Source organism: Amblyraja radiata, chromosome 1 (genome assembly GCF_010909765.2).
Source record: "Amblyraja radiata isolate CabotCenter1 chromosome 1, sAmbRad1.1.pri, whole genome shotgun sequence".
NCBI classification, from domain to species: domain Eukaryota; kingdom Metazoa; phylum Chordata; class Chondrichthyes; order Rajiformes; family Rajidae; genus Amblyraja; species Amblyraja radiata.
The window spans coordinates 61,389,432-61,412,615 of NC_045956.1; positions in this window are offsets into that span (position 1 = coordinate 61,389,432).

Consider the following 23,184-nt stretch of genomic DNA (forward strand, 5'->3'; position numbering starts at 1 on the left):
CGACACGCAGCCTCGGAAAAGCAGCCATTGAAATCAAAAACTGGTCATTCCTTCTCCTTGCACCTGTCAGGCAGAAGGTACAGAAGCTTGAAAGCGAGCACCACCAGACTCAAGAACAGTTTTTTACCTCCCTTATGAGGATTCTGAATGGTCCTCTCATCAGCTAGAGCATTGTTCAATTCACTTCTAGCCCAATGAGGAAACTGGACTTTGTCTCTGGAACTGATGTGTTACAATTTTGACAACTATATTCTGCACTCTGTATCTTTCTTTGCTCTACCTATTACACTTGAGTTTGAACTGATTGTATCTATGTATGGCGTATGGTATATCTGATCTGTTTGTGGACACCCTGCGGGTGGCACAATGGCACAGCGGGTAGAGCTGCTGCCTCACAGTGCCAGAGACCCAGGTTCAATCGTGAACCTGGGTGCTGTCTGCGTGGAGTTTGCACGAAGATGGTTGTCAAATATTGCAACAGAATCTTGATTGGTTGGGCAGGTGGGCCGAGGAATGGTTGATTGAATTTAATACAGAGAAATGTGAAGTCGGGCAGGATCTACACTGTGAACATAGGTTCATTTACACAAAAGGTGGTGAGTGTATGGAGCGAGCTGCCACACGAGGTAGTTGAGGCATTTGGACAATACATGGCTAGGACCAGGCACGTGCCGTGAGTAATTACTCAGGGTAAGCAGTCAGTCGGCTTTTAAAAAAATCTTAAACCGCGCAAGCGCAGATTGTTCTCCTCTCCATAAAAATAAAGAATAAAAATAAAGAAAGTAACAATTCAATTTGCCCAAGGCTTCCAAATCTCCTTCATTCTGAAATACTGAATGGGTAGGGGGTGGAGGGAGACGGCAGGTGGAGAGATGGTGGGAAAAACGGGAGCACACTGGAACAAGTTGAATCAGTTGTGATCTTATTGAATGACAATACTAGTTCCAGGGACCAATTGGGGGGAGAGTTTCTTTCACAGCGTGTGGTGAGTCTGGCCAGGGGTAAAGTTGCGGGGAGGGCAGGAGCGTTGAGAAGGAGGGGGTTGGGGATCATGCCAGCAACTCACTCACTTACCGCTGCCGCGGCGTTCCGGGCGCAGAGCCACAGCATTGTGGCCGGGGAGGGAAGCAGCTCGGGTGGCTGCGAGGGGCCGCCAGACCTCAGCGCCTTCTGCCAGCCCGTTCACCTCTGGCAGTGCTCTCCGTCTGAACAGTGAGGGGACCAGTTCAAGAGCAAAGATCATAGAGCGGAGCGAGTCAGCGGGCGATGGATAACAGGACAGCGGGCAGTGGACACTCTTGTGTCAGCGTGAACAAGGGACCAATTGAGGTTACTCGCACTGACACATGGAGTAAGCTCCACCGCCCGCTGTCCTGTTATCCATCGCCCGCTAACCCGCTCTTGAGCTGGTTACTCTGGCATGATCCCCGACCCCCTCCTTCTCAATGCTCCTGCCCTCCCGCACTTTACCACTGGCCTGACTCCCCACCCGCTGTCAAAGGAACTCTCCCCCCCCCGCAGCGGCGCTGTTCTTTTACAGCCGCTTCCCACTTTAGAGCCGCTTGCGCTGCACATGCGCAGTACACAGTCCACGCTGCAAAGGCAGAATTTCAGCTGCCTTCAGCTCTGCTTGAAATTGGCGGCTTGAAGCAGTGTCCACGGCACGTAGGCTGCACACACTTTCCCGTATTACATGGACTGTGCATGAAAGGCATGGAGAATTATGCCTACCTAAGAGATCAATCTCTTAGGTAGGCATAATTCTCCCATGCCTTTACTATTTATATTTAATAATTATAATTTTATAATTTTAGTCAGGGTAGGCAGTGCCTACCTTGCCTACCCTGAAGGCATGTGCCTGGATAGGACAGGTTTAGAGGGATATGGGCCAAGTGGGACTAGTGTAGATGGGGCAAGTTGGTCGACAAGGGCAAATTGGGCCAAAGGGCCTGTTTCCACAATATACGTCACTCTATGACACTAACAATGTGCATTAATTCTAATGAACTGCCACTTGGTCATTGGATAACGGAGACCAATTTGTGCTCCCACAATTAGCAATGTGCGAATTTTACTTCGGAGTCACGTGAGTGACTACGTGAAGACCCCGTCCAGCACGCATGCGCACCATAGCGTCTCACGTAGTGCACTGCGACGGAGCTCTCCCGCAACAATTTGAAAACGGACCTTCAGGTAAGCAAATCTTACTCTGAGGACATGGTGTTTTCGAAACCCTGTTTTATTTTTAAACAGGAATGGAACAGGGAAAACATCAAGGAAGGTCACTCCCGTCGGGCTGCAAAGGACCAGGAGGGTTCCAGCAGTGGGGGCGACCGGCGGCACCTGGACCGCACAACGCTGCGATCCACAGTCACCGACAGCATTCCGAGCCGAGCCCAGCGGCGCTAGCATAGCTTAAAAGGGAACGTTGGCGACCAACCGCAGCGGGCTGGATGAAAGGCACAACGGAAGTCGGACCGGCCGGTTCACTCAGAAGAGCCCGGCACGTTTGACTCCCGCCCGAGAGCGGCTAAAGGTGACCGTTTCAAGCCTTATGGAAAGGCTCATGGAGCAAAAGCTCTAGCGAGACTTGCTCCGGGAGCCGGGGCAGGCTCGCCAAGGGACACAAACACTCCCGCTCCAGTGCACTAACAGCACTGGCCATCGCATCTCCCTCAACAGAGGGGAGCGTTGGCGACCAGGACTGGGCTGGTCAAGAAGAGGGGTCACTGGCTGAAGAAAATTGGGAGTATGCTTGAGGTACAGGACCAGGAAGAGCTGCTGGGTGTGGTGAACCGCTACATGGCAACACCACGAGCGGGACGGCCTAAACTGGCGGCCAGCTTACTACCTGTCTTTTAAACCTCTCCAAGACAGGTAGTCATTGAGGCGTTGAACTTATTCACGCCTACCCAAAATGGCATTTGCTCAATGTGCCTGCCATTACTGGGGATACATTGAGCAGGGTATTTAAACCCAAAAACTTAAAATTGCAAAAATGTTGATACCCCTGACGTCGGCTATCACTTCACATGCTCATTCCATGGACAGGGTTGACTTGCCAAAACACCCTGGCTCTACTGTACAACACAGTATGTGATTAACAACCTCCGGAAGGAGGTCATAGACCTGCCCTCAACCTCAAAAATTTGCAGGACTGTGTAGAACGCCAGCCTCAGAACCACAGATCCTGCTATTTGGCAAAGAATTACCAAATCAAGCCTAAAATCTGGACGAAGAATCCAAGGCATTTGGTCTCATGAGGGCAGGACCTGGAACGAGCAAACCACGCAAACCCAGACGGCAGTACCTCTACGCATCCACCAGTAGGCGTCTACTTCATGGTACTGGTGAAAGCTCGGGGCCCGCATACCATCCCCGCAAGTCTTTCGGGACAGGGCCCAGAGCGGGCCCCATGGAAAATGCGCCACCCCCCAACAACACCACCCAGACAGACAAGGAACCAGAAACCGAAGAAATGAACACACCACCAAACAACAGTGGAGGTAGGTGGGTCTGGTTCCTACCATCACATAAAAGGTGAGGGGATTGTGCTAACAGGGGGGTGAACTACACCTGTTTTTGGAAGCATGAAGAACTATCACACTTGGTAGTTATATACCAAAAAGTATTCAAGGATAAAAATTGAATTCAAGAAAAACTTGCCACCAGTTCAGCATGCACCCCAAAGGGGTTTTACCCTCTCACTAAAAAGAAAACATGAGGGACAAGCTGAACTGGAGAAGTTACATATAAAGGGGTCATAGAGAAATCTAAATATGAACCTTTGAAATTCGTATTAAATTTACTAAAACCAAAAAAGATGGTGAATGTCGCACCATCATTGACTTAACCATATTGAATACTTTCGTCAGGCATACACACTTTAATGGAAAACATTTGTAACTGCCAGACAATGGATTTCCTAAGGATACTTTATGGCAGGCATCAACTTAAAAGATGCATACTATTCAGTACCCATTCATAAAGATCATCGGAGATACCTAAAAATTTACCTGGATGGGGTAACTATGGCAGTACAAATTATTGACTAATGACCTAATATGAACCAAAACTGTGTTCCAAGATATTCAAATCAGCCCTGACACTATTAAGGAAACATATTGTCATGGCAAATCTCGATGATATTTAATAATAGACAAAACCATGGAATTAGCTAATTCAGCAGCATTAGCTACTAAAAACTTATTGAACCTTGGGCTTTGTCATACATCCAGATAAATCTACGTTGACACCATCCACACTATGAACTATCTGGTATTCAATTAACTCAGTCCACATGTCTATAACGTTGCCAAAAGAAAAGTCAGCAGAATTGGCACAAACCTGTAACAAATTAATGGTTAACAATCAACCAACCATTCGACAAAGTGGCAAGAGTAATTGGGAAATTAGTAGCAGCATTATCAGCTACTTAACTTGGACCTTTGCATTAGAGCAAAGATGCTAGCGTTTTAAACAACATACAGGTCACTTTGACTGAACCATGAAATTGCCTATTTTCAGACATATAATGATGGAAAGAGAACATTTGGCATAGTTCCAGTCCCATCATTTATCAATAACCCATATCCAGAACAGGTGGTAGATGGACTAATCTAGAATCATCACTACTACAGACAATGGACATAAAACCTAGTTGGAAATGTTGGGTGCGTTTTATGGGTTAAAAGTATATTGTTCAAAAGTGCACCATTTTGCATGTTTGTTTACAATTTGACAACATCACAGTGGTGGCCTATACTAACCACATGGGCGGGATAAAATCGATATCATGTGATAATTTGATCAACACAATCTGGTAATGGTGTGTCGACAAACATATTTGGCTATCAGCAACTTATCTACCAGGTAAGCTAAATACTGTGGCAAACATGTTAAACCCCAAAGTATTTGCTGAAATTACAAAGCAATATGTAACACCAGATATCGATTTCTTTGCATCCCGACTGAATCACCACGTACCGATGTATGTCGCTTGGGAACCAGACCCTGAGGCAGCGGCGATGGATACATTCTCGCTGAACTGGGGGGGAACTAATCTCTATGTCCCCCCCCCCCTTTTTCTGCCTCATCAGTCAGGTACTACGCAAAATACAGATGAACTTTGCTTCGGACTTTTTGGTAATACCCGACTGGCCTACACAGCCATGGTTCCCAGTGGTCCTTGACAGGGTCATTGAACCACCCATGACCATTCCCAGCGGACCAGATCTACTGATCCACCCTGTATCAGGCGAAAGTCACCCATGCCGTGACAGAATAAGCCTACTGGGTTGAAGCTTCCAAAAAGACCTTTTGATGGACCTGGGATTGTCAAAGGGACCATGGACACGACGACAGCATCTCACCGACTTCCACCAAGAAACAACATCTCTCCAGTATAAGAAAATGGTAAACATACTGCTCGAGAACAGAGACAACCTACTAATCAACCACCATATCTATGTACCGGAGTTCCTGGCCAGCCTTCACCACGATGAAGGTCTGAACTATAGCACTATCAAATGTGCTAGAAGTGCACTGTCAGTCTATCTAAGACAGGCACCAAGGGAAACAGGCCATAATAATAATAATGGATGGGATTTATATAGCGCCTTTCTAATACTCAAGGCGCTTTACATCGCATTATTCATTCACTCCTCAGTCACACTCGGTGGTGGTAAGCTACTTCTGTAGCCACAGCTGCCCTGGGGCAGACTGACGGAAGCGTGGCTGCCATTCTGCGCCTACGGCCCCTCCGACCACCACCAATCACTCACACATTCACACACAGGCAAAGGTGGGTGAAGTGTCTTGCCCAAGGACACAACGACAGTATGCACTCCAAGCGGGATTCGAACCAGCCACCTTCCGGTCGCCAGCCGAACACTTAGCCCATTGTGCCATCTGTCGTCCCAAGGCCCAAGGCCATAGGGTCTCATCCACTGGTGGCCAAATTAATGAGAGGTGCCTTCTATTCAAAACCCCCTAGACCTAGATATACCAAGATCTGGGATGTCAGCGTTGTCCTGACATACCTAAGGGATGGCCACCAGTCAGATCCCTTACTCTGAAAACAGCTACCCTGTATACGGCCATGCTGATGGCTAAGTCTCAGCACAAGGGTCCAGTCCTTTTACCTACTCAGACTGGACAATATGGTCGTAACATCAGACCAAATAACATTCACCATTCAGGAGCTGGTAAAACAGAGTAGACCAGGAACTTCAGGACTCATTATGGAATTCTGGGCGTACCCACCTGACCACCATTATGTGTCATGACTCACCTTCTACAATATATCAACACAACCTAAAATTCCCGAGGGGGACAAAAAGCACGGTGGGTCAGCCACACAAAAGCCACTGGGTCAGGGTACCGAGTCAAACCATCTCCAGATGGCTCAAACAGGTATTGGGAGCTGCTGGAGTGGATACCGATATTTACACATCTCACTCCACCAGGGCAGCATCCACGTCGGCGGCTAACAGTATGGATGTGCCATTGGACCTACCCTGGTAACAGCGGGGTGGTCCATGGAAAGAACTTTTCAAACATTCTACAACAAGCCATTATAAACCTGTTTCACTTGCAGAGAATTTTAGACGCTGCAAAAAATATATAATTTAAGCCCGGGGGAGCATTAATTTCTTTGTTGTTATTTTCAAATAATACCATTATTGGTTTACCAACAGATTCATGTTTGATTACGATAACATACTTCCTCCCTTGGATGACTTCGGCAGCGAGTGAAGTATGGACTGTTACACGCTTTGAAATCACAGAGCTTTAAAATCTTCACGTAGTCACTCACGTGACTCCGAAGTAAAATAGTAAGATTAAACGAGAACTTACCAGTTTGAAGTTTGATCTGTATTTTATGAGGAGTTACGATGGGGGATTACGTGCCCTCCGCTCCCACCCTCAATTACAGAGATCAACTGGTATCTTAGTTCTCCTTATCTTTACTATGTTTATTTCAATTATTGTATTTTTCTGTGATTCCATACCGCTGCTTTGAAGTATGTCGCGCATGCGTGCTGGACGGGTTCTTCACGTAATCCCTCATCGTAACTCCTCATAAAATACAGATCAAACTTCAAACTGGTAAATTCTCGTTTAGTCTTACTATTATTTTTTATTGTTACATTACTTTGAATAACACTGGGACTTTTAGCCAAGCTAAAATTGATATAATTTTAATATAAATTGTATGAACAGTATAAATTGAGATAGACACAAAATGCTGGAGTAATTCAGCAAGACAGGCAGCATCTCTGGAGCTAGCAAGGTGTGGAAATGACAGCAAAGCAGATGATAAGGAAATGTAGAATGGCTAATTGTTGGCTGAAGGGATGGTGACAAGGATTCATACAACCTGTAAATTAAAGACAGTGAAACTAGTTGGAGAACTAGGGTAGGGGAGGGACGGAGAGAGAGGGAAAGCAAGGGTTAATTAAAGTTAGAGAAATCAAAATTAATACTGCTGGGGTGTAAGCTACCCAACCGAAATATGAGGTGCTGTTCCTCCAATTTGTGCTGGGCCTCACTCTGACAATGGGGGAGGCCCAGGACAGAAAGGTCAGTTAGGAATGGGAGAGAGATTTAGAGTGCTCAGCAACCGGGAGACTGTGTATTTATTTAATTATGATTGTAAGCCTCCTTGTCACCTTCCCCTCAGCTAACAATGAACCATTCTACATTTCCTTTTCATCGTCTGCTTTGATCTGCCGTTTTCACACCTTACTCTTCCATATCTCGAGACTCCCTCTCCCTGAACTCTCAGTCTGAAGAAGTGTCTCGATCTGAAACGTCATCCATTCCTTCTCTCCGGAGATGCTGCCTGTCCTGCTGAGTTACTCCAGCATTTTGTATTTATCTTCAGTGTAAGCCAGCATCTGCAGTTCCTTCCTACACGTATAAATTGAGATTATTGATCCTGAACATCGAACATAGAAGAGGACAGTACAGAAACAGGCCCTTTGGCTCACAAAATGTGTAGGAAGGAACTGCAGATGTCGGTTTATACCAAAGATAGACACAAAATGCTAGAATAACTCAGTGGTGCCCCGGAACTCCCCCCAAAGTAATTGGGAATTCCGCGGCCAATAAGCGGGTCAAATTTACCCCCTGTGGCCGGGGCTCTGGAGCTTCAGCCCGGCCTGAGCCAGTAGGCCCGTTCCCATCGCTGACTGCCGAGGCTGACTTTGCTGCCCTTTATCACGGCTCCCAGATGCTGCAACCTGTGTTGGTCCGGCAAAACAGATAATCCAGACTCTGGAGCCAAGGATGCTGGAATACCGGTGGTGAACCTGTAGTATTACCTGATCCGATTGAATAACATGCAGACACCAGCTCTTCACTGCACCACAGCACAAGAGACAAATTAAACCTGAAGCTACTTGACTCTGGATGCTGTCTGACTTTAGACTTTAGATACACTGCACAGAAACAGGTCTTTCAGCCCACCAAGTCCGCAGCGGCCAGCGATCACTCCATACACTAGCACTATCCTACACACTAGGGATTATTTACAAAAAATTTTCCCGAAGAAAATTAACGTACAAACCTGTACGTCTTTGGAGTATGGGAGGAACCCGGAGCATCCGGAGAAAACCCATGCAGTCACAGGGCGAACGTACAAACTCTGTACAGACAGCACCCATAGTCAGGGTCGAATCCGGGGTCTCTGGCGCTGTAAGGCAGCAACTCTACTACTGCACCAGCATGCCAACTTGTTGAGTATTTCTAGACTTTTCACACTATGATGATCCACTTTGCTGTTTAGTGAACAGTTTTATATTGTCAGACAGTGCGAAAGCCCACGGGAATTTCAGCAGAATGGAAATTGTAAGCTTGGCTGTTTAATGGTGCGTACAATTTAGAGCACAGATACAGAACACTTGGCCCAGCTGGCTTGTTCTGGTGTTAATTACTCCAGCTTTCGCATAGCCAGACACAATGTACAACAGGCAGTGCAAAAAAAAAAAAATAGTGTTACAGCAACATTGCATTAAAGTTTTCGAGAATTACGGGTATAGAGACCCATACAGTTATTGGCTTCACGGAAGAAAGCAGAGGGTGATGGAGGAAGTTTGCTTTTCAGACTGGAGGCCTGTGACTAGTGGTGTGCCTCAGGGTTCGGTTACCATGTTACAAGCTGGGCCCATTACTGTTTGTCATCTATATCAGAACTTACATGGTATGATTAGCAAGTTTGCAGATGACACTAAAGTAGGTGGTACTGTACATAGTGAAGATGTTTGTCATAAATTGCAGCAGGATCTTGATCGGTTGGGCAGGTAGGCTAAGGAATGGTTGATGCAATTTAATACGGAGAAAAGTGAGGTATTTACGCTGTCCCACCCCGGTCATTCCTTCTTCTCCCCGCTTCTGTCCAGCAGAGGGTACAGAAGTTTGAAAGCACGCACCACCAGACGCAGGAACAGCTTCTTCCCGTCTGTTACCAGGCTTCTGTGAAGTCCTTTCATAAGCTAGGGTGCTGTCCGATTCACCTCTACCCCATTGCGGACATTGGACTTTGTCTCTGGAACTCCAATACTGGCAACTATATTCTGCATATTGTATCTTTCTTTTTGCTTTACCTTTGTACTTGAGTTGGATTTGACTTGATTGTATTTATGTGTAGTATTATCTGATCTGATTGGATAGCATGCAAAACAAAGCTTTTCACTGTACTTCAGTACACATAACAATAATAAACTGCAACCTAAAAAAAAATATGCTTTCAGAACAATCAGAAATCAGAACAAGGCATGGTTAGCAAGTTTGCAGATGACACAAGAGTGGGTGATATTCTAGATAGTGAAGATGGTTGTCAAAAATTGCAGCAGGATCTTGATCGGTTGGGCAGGTGGGCTAAGGAATGGTTGATGGAGTTTAACAGAGAAATGTGAGGTGGTGTATTTTGGGAGCACTAACATGGGCAGGACCTACACGGTGAATGGCAGGACTCCGGGGAGTGTTGTGTGGCAGAGGGATCTAACTTTGTTGAAAGTGGCATTACAGGTAGATAGGGTGATCAAAAAGGCTTTTGGCACATTGGCCTTCATCAGTCAGAGTATTGAGTATAGAAGTTGGAAGGTGAAGGAAGTAATTGCAGATGCTGGTTTAAACCGAAGATAGACACAAAAAGCTGGAGTAACTCAGCGGAACAGGCAACATCTCTGGAGAGAAGGAACTCAGGTCGAGATGACTGAAGAAGGGTCTCGACATGAATTGTCACCTATCCAGAGATGCTGCCTGTCCTGCTGAGTTAGTCTAGCTTTTTGTGTCTATAAAAGTTAGGAGGTTATGTTACCGTTATACAAGACATGGTGAGGCCACATTTAGAGTATTGTGTTCAGTTTTGGGCACCATGTTATAGGAAAGATGGTGTCAAGCAGGAAAGGGTTTATGAGGATGTTGCCAGGACTCGAGGGTATGAGCTACAGGGAGAGGTTGAGCAAGCTAGGACTCTATTCCTTGGAGCATAGGGGAATGTGGGCTATTCTTAATAATGAGAGGAATCATGTACAAAATCATGAGAGGAATAGATTGGGTAAATCCAATTTTCACCCAGAGTGTTGTGAATCTGTGCAATTATCTGCCACAGAAGGCAGTGGGGGCCAATTCACTGGATGTATTCAAGAGAGAGTTAGATTTAGCTCTTAGGGTTAACGGAATCAAGGGATATGTTGAAAAACCAGGAACGGGGTACTGATTCTGGATGATCAGCCATGATCATATTGAATGGCAGTGCTGGTTCGAAGGGCCAAATGGCCTACCCCGGCACCTACTTTCTATGTTTCAAAACGCACCGAGTCTCTTGCCTAGAATAGGGAAATCGAGAACATTGGTACACATGACAATAAAAAAACGATAATGAGATAACAGATGGTCCAGCACCTCCTTTATTCCAGACAAAATCATGAGTGCACAAAATCATGAGTGTCCCCCCCCCCCCCCAAAAAAATGTGGCGCCTAGGCAGGTTAGGCAGCCGACCTCCACCTCGTCGGGATTTCCGCAGTCGATTGGTGGTTCAATTTTATCCCCTGCATCGGCGGCTCTGGAATTCCAGCCCAGCCGGAACCTGCAGAGCCGTTCTCATACCCAACAACAGAGGTCCACTGGACTCTGTGGTCTGCAACATGGATAATCCAGAAAGTCTCTGGAATCAAGGGTGTCGGAAGATTGGTGGTGGACCTGTACCCGTTGCCTCATGGATCTTTACAATATACTGTTGCCCCCACTGCTCCCCCCCCCCCCCCCATCACTAAAAAACCCGTAGTACATGTAATCCTCAGCAGTGGAAGACTGGCCACAAGATAGTGTTACAAGGCAGTGGTACAAAGTACTCTGCAAATCAAGCAATGTGTCCCAACGTACAACATCCAGAAGGAACAAGAAGAAGACAAGGATGGTACCAGGACTCGAGGGCCTGAACTATAGGGAGAGGTTGGGCAGTCCAGGACTTATTCCTTGGAGCGCAGGAGGCTGAGGAGTGATCTTATAAAGGTGTACATTGATCATGAGGAGAATAGAAAGGGTGAATGTGAATAGTGAAAGGCCTGGATAGAGTGGATGTGGAGAGGACATTTCCACTAATGGGAGAGTCTAGGGCCAGAGTCTAGCACACCCTCAGAATAAAAGGATGCACCTTTAGAAAGGAGATGAGGAATCTCTTTAGTCAGAGGGTGGTGAATCTGTGGAATTCATTGCCACAGATGGCTGTGGAGGCCAAGTCATTGATTATTTTTAAAATGGAAAATGACATGTTCTTGATTAGGAAAAGATAGATCAGCCATGATTGAGTAGATTTGATGGGCCATATGGCCTAATTCTGCTCGTATAACATGAACTTATGAAAGCATGGAGTCTTTTATCCCAGGAAGGGGAATCAAGAACCAGAAGACATCAGTTTAAGGTGAGAGAGGCAAGATGAAATACAAACCTCGGGCCAACAGTTTTCACTCAGGGTGGTGGGTGTATGGAACAAGCTGCCAGAGTAGGTAGCTGAGGCAGGTACTATAACAATAGTACCTAAGGACACTTAGGCAGGTACATGGATAGGAAAGGTTTAGCTGGATAAGGGCCAAAAACAGACAAATAGATCAATGCACAATCCACAAATGGGATTAACATAGATGGGGCATCTTTGAGTTTGATTATCTTGGTTTATTGTCACGTGTAGCGAGGTACAGTGATAAGTTTTTGTTGTGTGCTAACCAGTCAGTGGAAAGACAATACATGATTAAAATCAAGCCATCCATAGTGTACAGATACATGGTAAAGGTAAAAACGTGAATAACGCTTAGTGCAACATAAAGTCTAGTAAAGTTTGATTAAAGATAATGCAAGGGCCTCCAATGAGGTAGATTGTAGCTCAGGACTGTTTTCTAGTCGTTGGTAGAATGGTTCAGTTGCATGATAACAGCTGGTAAGAAACTAACTTTAAGCCAACTTTATGCTGCACTATCCCTTGGTTAACATGGACGAGTTGGGCCAAAGTCCCTGCTTCCGTGCTGTATGGCTCTCGGTACACAGCAGACTAGTGCCTGTAATATTGATACTAGATTAATCTCCAGGTTTAAAGGATGGGTAGGCAGTAGCAAACTCGTAGGTTTTCACAACACGATGGAGATCAAGTCGTTACTATCTGCTCGGGGAGTCTGGAACATCTCATTACCCACACACAATCAGCATAAAGAATAAAATCTGCTGCTTACCAAACTATATATTATTACAGTTCTGAATTTTCAAAGTACAATGTGGCAATTAGACACTCTGCGAGCTTATACCAGAGGAGGCAGGAATGCCCCAGAAGGCTCCTGGAGTTTTTTTCCCCTCGCTTTCTAAAGCTAGGTTTTCAACAGTAAGTACTGGGTTATTAGCCACTTTCTAATCTCTCTCACCATGGGACGCGGAGAGATTGTGCCGAGTGCAATACCAACAGCCGCTGTGTCGTGCTGACTTTCATTAAATTTGCTGTAAGGAGGCCCAGTGTGGAATTATTAAACTGCTATCATCTAAGCATGACAGGGAGAGGCTCAGCTATTTATAGCTGATGTGAGCTTATTCGGGGCTTTCTTGGCCGTGTGTGAGCGGCTCTGCGAATGTGCACATTTAGGTAGATTTATCTTCCTTTGTTGGTTGACATTAGGAAGATCATCTTAACAAATGTGCGTATCACCTTAAGGGAATTCAACTGGAAACTGGGGTGGATTTAAAATTCGTCACGGCAGCTCCCTGCCGCTTTTACTTTGCACACATTGTGGTACAAATGAGTTTTTCCAAACGCAATCGTATGTACAATGAAGAACTCTCTTATTGCTGCCAATTTGTATTAACTGGCTTTCGGCACAAGCAGGGGCGAGTTTGTGTCAGGGATGCTGGCAGGGAAAGTTATATTGGGCTAGTAACAAGTTAGTTAGTGGATGGGAATGGTCATTGTGTGATGGGATGGGGCAGGAGAGAGGGTGCAGGGTTCTGGACTCCAGTGCCAGGACTAGAGAATCCACGCTGTGAGGACAGACTGGATATAAGCTGGCATTGCTTCCTTTGGAGCTGGGGAGAATGAAGGCAGATTTAAGCCTGAGGACTGAGAAAAGATATTAAAAAAAACAATCAAAGCTGAAAGGGGAAAAGGGATCACTCACAGACTAAACCAGTCCGGAAAAAAATGGAAATAGATCGTAAGGGTTTGTACAAGTGTGATAAATGGAAAAGAGTAATGGAGTTACATGTTCAGACCCTGGAAAATGGGACACGAGAATTCTGCGGGGGAATATAGAAATGATCGAGATATTAAATGAGAATTTTTCATCTGCCTTCAAAGCTGAGGACACGAGTACCAATTCCGATAAAGCAGAGAACCAAAGTATTAATTAGTGAAGAGAGGAAGAGAGAGAGAGAGAGAGAGAGAGAGAGAGAGAGAGAGAGAGAGAGAGAGAGAGAGAGAGAGAGAGAGAGAGAGAGAGAGAGAGAGAGAGAGAGAGAGAGAGAGAGAGAGAGAGAGAGAGAGATGAGAGAGAGAGAGAGAGAGAGAGGGAGAGAGGGAGAGAGCGAGAAGGAGAGATAGGGAGAGTGAGAGGGAGAGGGAGAGGGAGAGGGAGAGGGAGAGGGAGAGGGAGAGGGAGAGGGAGAGGGAGAGGGAGAGGGAGAGGGAGAGGGAGAGGGAGAGGGGAGGGGAGAGGGAGAGGGAGAGGGAGAGGGGGAGAGGGAGAGAGAGAAAGCCAGGTGTAGGAGGGGACCCGGCGGTGGTCATGGAGGAGGTTGGGGTCGGTGGGCGTTGATGGTGTTGGCGGTCACAGACAGGCCAAGTGGGAGTCGGAGGACGTGCCGCCGGGAACAAAGGAGTACCCGGCATGGGGATACTTTGTAACTTTGTCAGAGCCCTTTATGTGGCGATTATTTGCAAATAATTTCACTGTGCCTTGTCACATGTGACAATAAAGTATTCATTCATTCGGTGTGTAGGTTAATTGGCCTGTAAATTGTCCCTGGTGTGAAGGATAGAACTAGTGTACGGGTGATCGCTGGTTGGCGTGGAGCTGGTGGGCCGAAACCTGTGCTGTATTTCTGAACCAAATTAAATTAAACTAACTTTCTTATCCCACACTCTCTACACACTAGGGGAGATTACAGAGGCCAATTAACCGACAAACCCGCACGTCATTGGGATGTGGGAGAACACAGGGGTAGCCCAGGCGATCATAGAACGAAAGTACAAACTCCACACAGACAGCACCCAAGGTGCTGAACCTGGCTCTCTGGCGCTATGAGGCACTGGCTCTACCAGCCGTGCCACTGTGCTGCCCTTCACTTTCGCAGCCTCGGAGTTATATATAAATGACGCGTCTCACCCCAGTCACTCCCTTTTCTCCCCTCTTCCATCAGGCAAGAGGTACAGAACGCACACCTCCAGATTCAGGGACAGTTTCTTCACAGGCAACTGAACGGTCCTCTCACCAACTAGAGAGCCTTCCTGACCTCATTGGAGCCCTTTGAACAATCTTTCATTGGATTTTATCTTGCACGATGTTGTATTCTATTCTTTATCTGTTCATCTGGACGGCATCTGGACGGCATGATTGTAATCATGTGGTCTTTCCTTTGACTGTACAGTGTACAACAAAAACTCTTCACTGTACCTCAGTACACCTTTCAATAATAAACTAAACTAAACTAATGTAGGATCTCGACCTGATACATCGCCAATACATTCCCTCCACAGATGATGCCTAACCTTCAGTTACTCCAGCACTTTGTGTTCTACACAAAATTCTAGCATCTGCAGTTCCTTATGAGTCCATTGCTGATGTCTCTCTTGTTAATGGGCATGCTCATGATGATGAAGGAAACAAGAGGCTGCAGATACAGGAATTTAGAGCAGAAAATTCAATTACTAGAGGAACTCACAAGAAACTGCAGTACCCGACCCGAGAACTCATTTGTTCAATTCCTCCACAGATCCGGCCTGGCATACCTTGCCTGGCATGCTACATGAGTTTAGACTTTAGAGATACAGTGCGGAAACAGGCCCTTCAGCCCATCGTCCGTGCTGACCAGGGACAGACACACTAGGAACATTTCTTACAAGTTTGACAACTTACTAAAACCAATTAACCTACAAACCTGCAAGTCTTTGGAGCGTGGGAAGAAACTGGAGCACCCAGAGAAAACGCAGGATCGAATCCTAGTCTCTGGCGCTGTAAGGCAGAAACTCTACCACTGCACCACTGGTATGGACTAAGCACTTTGCCAACACTCCAACACTTTGCGGGAAAAGCTAAATGTATTTTAAACCCAGAAATTTGTTTTATTTGGTTAGTTTAATTTAAAGATACAACATGGAAATGATACACTGCGTCCATGCCATCTATCACCTCTACATACTAGTTCCATGTTATCCCATTTTCCCATCTACTCCTTACACACTAGAGGCGATTTACAGGCCAATTAACCTGCAAACTCCCAGGTCTTTGGGATGTGGGTGGAAACTGGAGCACCTGGAGGAAACCTATGCGGTCGCAAGGAATTTTGCGCACTCCACACAGACAGAACCCAAAGTCAGGATCGAACCCGGGTCTCTGGCACTGTGAGGTAGCAGCTCTACCTGCTGCGCTACGGTGCCGCTGGGTTCTAGAATGATCGATATATGTATACCAGTGTCATTTTTGTACTGATTTTTATGGATTGGCTCATAATTGCTTGTATTTATGTACATATGTAATAACTGGTATGGAAGTCAATTTATTTTGCCCCTGGTTCCCATAACAGTTGTCCACCCTTTGTCAGCCATGGTTGGCCTTCAATCTCTTGAAAACATGTTCAAGACCTTTAGCTCAGTTTAGAGATACAGCATGGAAACAGGCCCTTCGGCCCACCGAGTCCATGCTGACCATCGATCACCCATTCACCACCGGTTCTGTGTTATCCCATTTCCGCATCTGCTCCCTACACACTAGGGACAATTTAGAGGACACCTAAGAACCACACGTCTTTGGAATGTGGGAGGAGACGGGAGTACCAGGAGGAAGCCCTCGCAGTCACAGGTAGAACGTGTAAAATCCGCACACAAATAGCACCTGAGGTCAGGATCGAACCCAGGTCTCTGGCGCTGTGAGGCAGTAGCTCTACCAGCTGCGCCACTGTGTTGCCCAAGGCACAAACCTGATCAAGAAGCAATAGAGGACATTGAAAGTCATGTTAAAGCTCACAATCTGTGCCTGTGCTAACAATGCTTTCTGTTATCTCAGGTAAAATATGCTGCACTAAGAGTCAAGGGAACCTCAAGCTGGAAAGCAGTCAGGAAGCCTGTGGCCTGGGGTGGCCCAGTGGCGCAGCGGTAGAGTTGCTGCCTTACACCGCCAGAGACCTGGGTTCAATTCAGACTACGGGTGCTGCCTGTGCGGAGTTTGTATGTTCTACCCGTAACCGCGTAGGTTTTCTCCAGGTGTCCCGGTTTCTTCCCACACTCCAAAGACATATAGGTTTGTAGGTTAATTGGCTTCAGTAAATTGTAAATTGTCACTAGTATATAGGATAGTGCTAGTGTACGGGGTGACTGCTGGTCGGCACGAACTCGATGAGCCGAATGGCCTGTTTCCACGCTGTATCTCTAAACTAAAAAGGCCACCAATCATGTTCTGTCACACAGCACAAAGCTTGTATTTACACAAAATCACGTTAATAGTAAGCACTTACTATTCATATATTCTAGCAGCTTTAATGTTAGACCACTCAGTGGGATAGCCAATTAATCATTTTTCAATTTCTCCCTCTTTAATACACTAAATAAATATATAAATATATGGATAACTTAATAAATGTCAAGAGGAAAGGCAATTTTAAGCACCGTATGTGGTTAACAAAGAACTGTGGTCCCAATCACATTCCAGTTCTTATTTGGACATGAAAGCTTAATTAGGTCACATCATAATAACATTTTAAACTGTCAAAATAATCACACACTCCACGGCAAAACGTTAAGGTGGAAAGAATCCAATCCACTTTATATTTTTCACAGTCAATTCACCAAGCTTAAAAGGGGCACAATAAGGATGGACTTTCACCTTTCAGATAAAGCAGCTTTCATCTAAATAAATTGATAGCTATGATCAAATTAATATTTTTTTCCAATTTTGGGTAACCAGGAATTCCAATACTGTCGACACCAATATACCGCAAATTACGGTTCTGTTTCACATCTTGAGTTAAGTACGGACATAGATAAGTCACCGTAATATTTTTTTTCAAAGCAGTTTTTGATTTCATAGCAAGGAATAATCCTTACTGGTTTCATCTTGCAAACGTCTATAGGCTTTTCTCTCGAGCAGATGGAGAGAATTGTGTTTAAGTATCTTTTACAAATAGGGTAATGGGCAATGAGAATTCTGGCTTCTTTTGTTACAGTTTAATGCTTCTCCATTATAAAAATGTCAATACATCTCCCTACCAGCCTGAATTATAAAAAAAAGCATGAAACAGGAGCACTGCATTAGCTCAGGGTAGCTATGGGAAAGTTTATCATCCACATCAGATGGGATTTAAGGGAGCATATTTAACTGTGCACATACAATTTTGTTATGTATTTCTGAAATTTTGCACCAAAGCAGAAAGGTAACCTCACAATACTGTATAATCAAAGCCAGGTAATGGCATAGAGTTCTTCAAATCCAGTACGTTTGCTGCACAAATCTATTAGAAAAACACTACGTGTAAAAACCCTTTGAAGCTCATTTCAGGGTCCACAGACTTCCAGAAGATTTTTTTAAATTGCCATATTTATATCAAATCTAGTAAAGTAGCATTTTTTTAAATATGGAGGTGTATAAGGTTAGATTTCAAATAAAAAATGCCTTCTGCGTTGCTTTCTCAGTTTACAGTTACACCATCGTATCTAATTTCCCTCTGAAAAAAAAATTAATAAATTGATCTCCCGGGTTTTATGTTAAAAGGGATATTTGACAGCCTGCAATAAATATTGTATGGAGTCAACAGCGTTCAGTGTGTGTGTCTGCTGACTTGTGTCACTTACTCTTTGTTCACAGGCCTTTTATGCTACTGTAAGTAAGAATTTCATTGTTCTGTTGTCAGTACATCTGACAATTAAACACAGAGAAAAATAGACACAAAGTGCTGGTGTATCTCAGCGGGTCAGGCAGCATCTCTGGAGAACATGGATAGGTGACGTTTTAGGTCAGACTCTGCAACAGACTGATTGTTGGGGGGGAGGGGGGAGTAGGTGAAGGCATGTCAGGTAATGTGCACACTGGCGAGGTGGGGGGGGGGGGGGGAGGGCGGTCAAGGGCAGATGGTTGTAAAAAGGCCAGAGATTAAGTAAAAGGTGTGACATGGAAGAAATGCAGGTGGAGGGGGAAGAAATAGGTGTGAGTCTAGGTGGGGCGCAGGTGAGGGGAGCGGAGTGGAGGGGAAGAAAGGGAGCTGTTGGAATGAAAGGAGAGGTTGTTAGTGATTAGCTAACACTGGACAATTCTCTGAGGTGTTTAAAATGAGGTGACAATCAAACACTCTTGACTTGACTCTTGCTCAGGTTTTACTTTTAGCTCAGAGTTTGAACTTTAATAGTAACACTGACTATTCACTTTTAATCTCAGGTTTTTGTGTACCTTGTGAGTTGTGACTGTCGGCAGACCAATTTCCCTCCGGGGATGAATAAAGTTTTATCGTATCATACCCATACATTGTGCAGAAAATCAAGCAATCCCCAACCCCTCCCCATCGCTCTCCTTCACGCACACACACACACGCACTCCCTCGCCAACACCCTGGAGAGTGGCACGGTGGCGCAGCAGTAGAGTTGCTGCCTTACAGCACCAGAGACCCAGGTTCAATCCTGACTACGGGTGCTGTCTGTGGAGTTTGCATATTTTTCCTGTGACCACATGGGTTTTCTCCGGGTGCTCCGGTTTCCTCCCACACTCTAAAGACAACGGGTTTGTACAGTGATTGGCTTCAGTAAAATTGTCAATTGTCCCTAGCGTGTAGGATAGTGCTAGTGTGCGGTGTGATCGCTGGTCGGCGCGGGCTCGGTGCGCCAAAGGGCCTGTTTCCAACCTGTATCTCTAAAATCTAAAGGATAAGAGTGGGGGGAAGTCACGGAGAAGATGTAGTCGACCATGTCAAAGCCGCTGGGTGAGATGAGACACACAAGGGATAATTGTGCACTATGTTATAGTCACATCTACATTTTTTTTTTTACAGAAGTCTTCCTTGGATGAGAGTCAAACACACAGAGCAAAAATTCACACACACAAAACTCTTGCTTGGAAATGGTTTAAATTCAGGAAATGCGGAGATTATATTTCTAGGTTGGGGGTGGGGGGGGGGGGGGGCTTCTCATTTTATACACATTCTGTAAAGGTTCCCAGTGCTAGGAGCTTCTCTTGGCCATTTTCCACTTAGCTTGTTGAATGATAGCCAAGAGATATCATGTTGCCTATGCTACACCCCAGAGAGAGAGTGATCCTGGCTGATCTCAAGGTCTCTGATCAATGTGTTACAGAGGATTCTCAGATGTTGGAGCTCTGATGTTCTGCTGTGGGAGTGTACAGAGTGCCATCGGACCAGCGGGCTGGGCTGGCAACAATGATCACAGCAGCACTGCATCGTTCCCTGCCTGGCATAAAGCAACGGGTTTGATTTGTCCTTTTGCATTTTACATTCATTTGTTCTTTGTTCTTTTTCATATCTCTTGTTTCCCTCCCCCTAATGCTCCTGTCCCACTTAGGAAACCTGAACGGAAACCTCTGGAGACGTTGTGCCCCACCCAAGGTTTCTGTGCGGTTCCCGGAGGTTCCCGGAGGTTTTTGTCAGTCTCCCTACCTGCTTCCACTACCTGCAACCCCCGGCAACCACCTGTAACCTCCGGGAACCGCACGGAAACCACAGGTATCCTAAGTGGGACCGGGGCTTAACTCTCAATAAGGGTCTGTTCCCAAAACATCACCTATATCCAGACAAGCTACCTGACCCGCTGAGTTACACCAGCATTTTGTGTCTATCTTTGGTGTAAACCAACATCTGCAGTTCATTCCATAAACATTAGACAACGGGCATTGCCAATGCTATCATTTGGAGCAAGCTAAAAGATTCACCTGTTTCTAAGCATTTGTGGTGCAGAAGAACAGCATAACAAGGACAGTTTCTTCTCAACTGTCATCAGGCAACTGAACCATCCTATCACCAACTAGAGAGTGGTCCTGGGCTGTTATCTGCCTCAGTGGAGACCCTCGGATTATCTTTAATCGGACATTACTGGACTTTAACTTGCACTAAACATTATTCTCTTTATCCTCTATCTGTACACTGTGAATGGCTTAATTGTAATCATGCATTGTCTTTCTGCTGACTGTTAGCACATAGTAAAAAGATCTTTACTGTACCTCAGTACACGTGCCAATAATAAATTAGACTAAACTATCCAGATGTTTCTGGATGGAGAGAAGTGGCCTGCGTGCAGACAGAGGGATTAGTTTATCTTGGCATCATATTCAGCACAGGCATTGTGGGCCGAAGGGCCTGTTCCTGTGCTGTACTGTTCTATGTACTTACAACAACAGCAAACAACAACAGATGTTGCACTACTATGGTTGCTCCATGTCCTTTGGTTTTGCACTATCATAAATAAACGATAATTTATTGTGTTCTTGCTGTGTCTAATGCACCTGTAAAGCCGCAAAATTAAGAGACTGCTTTGGTTCATATCCAGTGCATATGACAAATAAACACTGTCTCTTTCTCTGTCTCTCTCTCTTTCTATCTCTCTCACTCTCACCCTCACTCACTCTCACAGTCTCTCTCAGTCTCTCTCTCTTTTTTTTTCAAAAACTTATTCGACACAAACATATCACATCAAATCATAACCAAGAATTACACTATATCAAGTATTATAATACAACAGTGCCTTCATTGTTTACAATACACTCAACCCCACGCGGTGACCACACGCACTCTCTCTCTCTCCCTCTATCTCTCTCTCTCTCCTTCACAGGCTTTCTCTCTCTCTCTTTCTCCCACGCGCTCTCTCACTCGCACTCTCTCTCTCTCTCTCTCTCTCTCTCTCATTCGCTCTATCTCCCTCATGCCATCACAGGCTTTCTCTCTCGTACAATCTCTCTCTCTCTCTTTCTCTCTTTTAGAGGCCTCCTCTCACCCATTCTCTCTCACTTTTCAATTAAATCCCCCCACAGCACCAAAGAAAACAAGACTAGCCAAGCTAATATCTCTGCACAACATCCAAGCAACATGCTTGTGAATTTCTCCTACACACTGCCCAGTGTTATTACATCCTTTAGTGATGTGACCAGAACTGCACAGAATGCTGCAGTGATGGCTTAATGTTTTGCACAACATCAGCCCTCTCACCCTGTTCAACACACGCTGTGCCTCATCAATGAAGGTAATTATCCCATGTACCTTTTTAACCACCTGATCCATCTGTTCCGCCACCTTTACAGATCTGTGGAGATACGCTTGAAGATGTTGTCAAGCTGGAAAGAGTACAGAGAAGATTTATGACTCTTCCTTGGAACTCAGGAGGATGAAAGGTGATCTTATAGAGGTGTACAAAATCATGAGGGGAATAGTTCGGGTAAACACACAGTCTCTTGCCCAGAGTAGGGGAATCGAAAACCAGAGGACATAGGTTCAAGGTGAGGGGGGAAAGATTTCATAGGAACCTGAAGGGTAACTTTTTTAACACAAAGGGTAGTGGGTGTATGGAACGTGGTGTCTGAGGAGGTAGTTGAGGCAGGTACTAATGCAACATTTAAGACACATTTAGACAGGTACATGAATAGGAGAGTTTTAGAGGGACATGGGCTCAATTTCTTCGTGACAGTGTGACCACTTGCTACATCCACGGGTCCTCTGATCAATGAGCACTCCCTCTGAATCTATATTGGCAGGAGCCTCATCTCCCAGTTTAATGATTCATTGGGTGAATATTCATTGAGAACATTGTATCTCAAGTGCCCTTCATCTCCCAAGGAGGTCTCCACTCAAGAGTCAAGAGTCAAGAGAGACAAGAGCACTTCTAAAACATACGGACGGGTTGCATCACAGCTTGGTTTGGGAACAGCTCTGCCTAAGACTGCAAGTAACTGCAGAGAGTTGTGAATGCAGCCCAGTCCATCACACAGACCAGACCTCCCACCGTTGACACCATCTACACTCCATGCTGTCTCCAAAGAGCAGCCAACTTAATCTAAGATTTCTCCCACCCCAATCATTCCTTCTTCACGTCCGTAAGAAGTTACATAAGTTTGAAAGCACGCACCCCCAGACTCAGGAACAGTTGCTTCCCCTCTGTTATCAGGCTTCTGAACGGTCCTTCCATAGCTAGGGCACTGTCCGATTAACCTCTACCCCATTGTGGACATTGGACTTTGTCTCAGGAACTGATGCGCTACAATGCTGAGAAGTATATTCTGCACTCTGTATCTTCCCTTTTATCTATTGTACTTTGTTTGATGTGATTGTATCTATGTTTAGTATTATCTGATCTGATTGGATAGCATGCAAAACAAAGCATTTCACTGCATCTCGGTACATGTGACAATAATAAGCCTACAGGCCTAATTGTCATTTGTACTGAATGGAACAATGAAATGTCTGACGTCTGAAGAATAATCTCACCTGTATGCCACCTATCA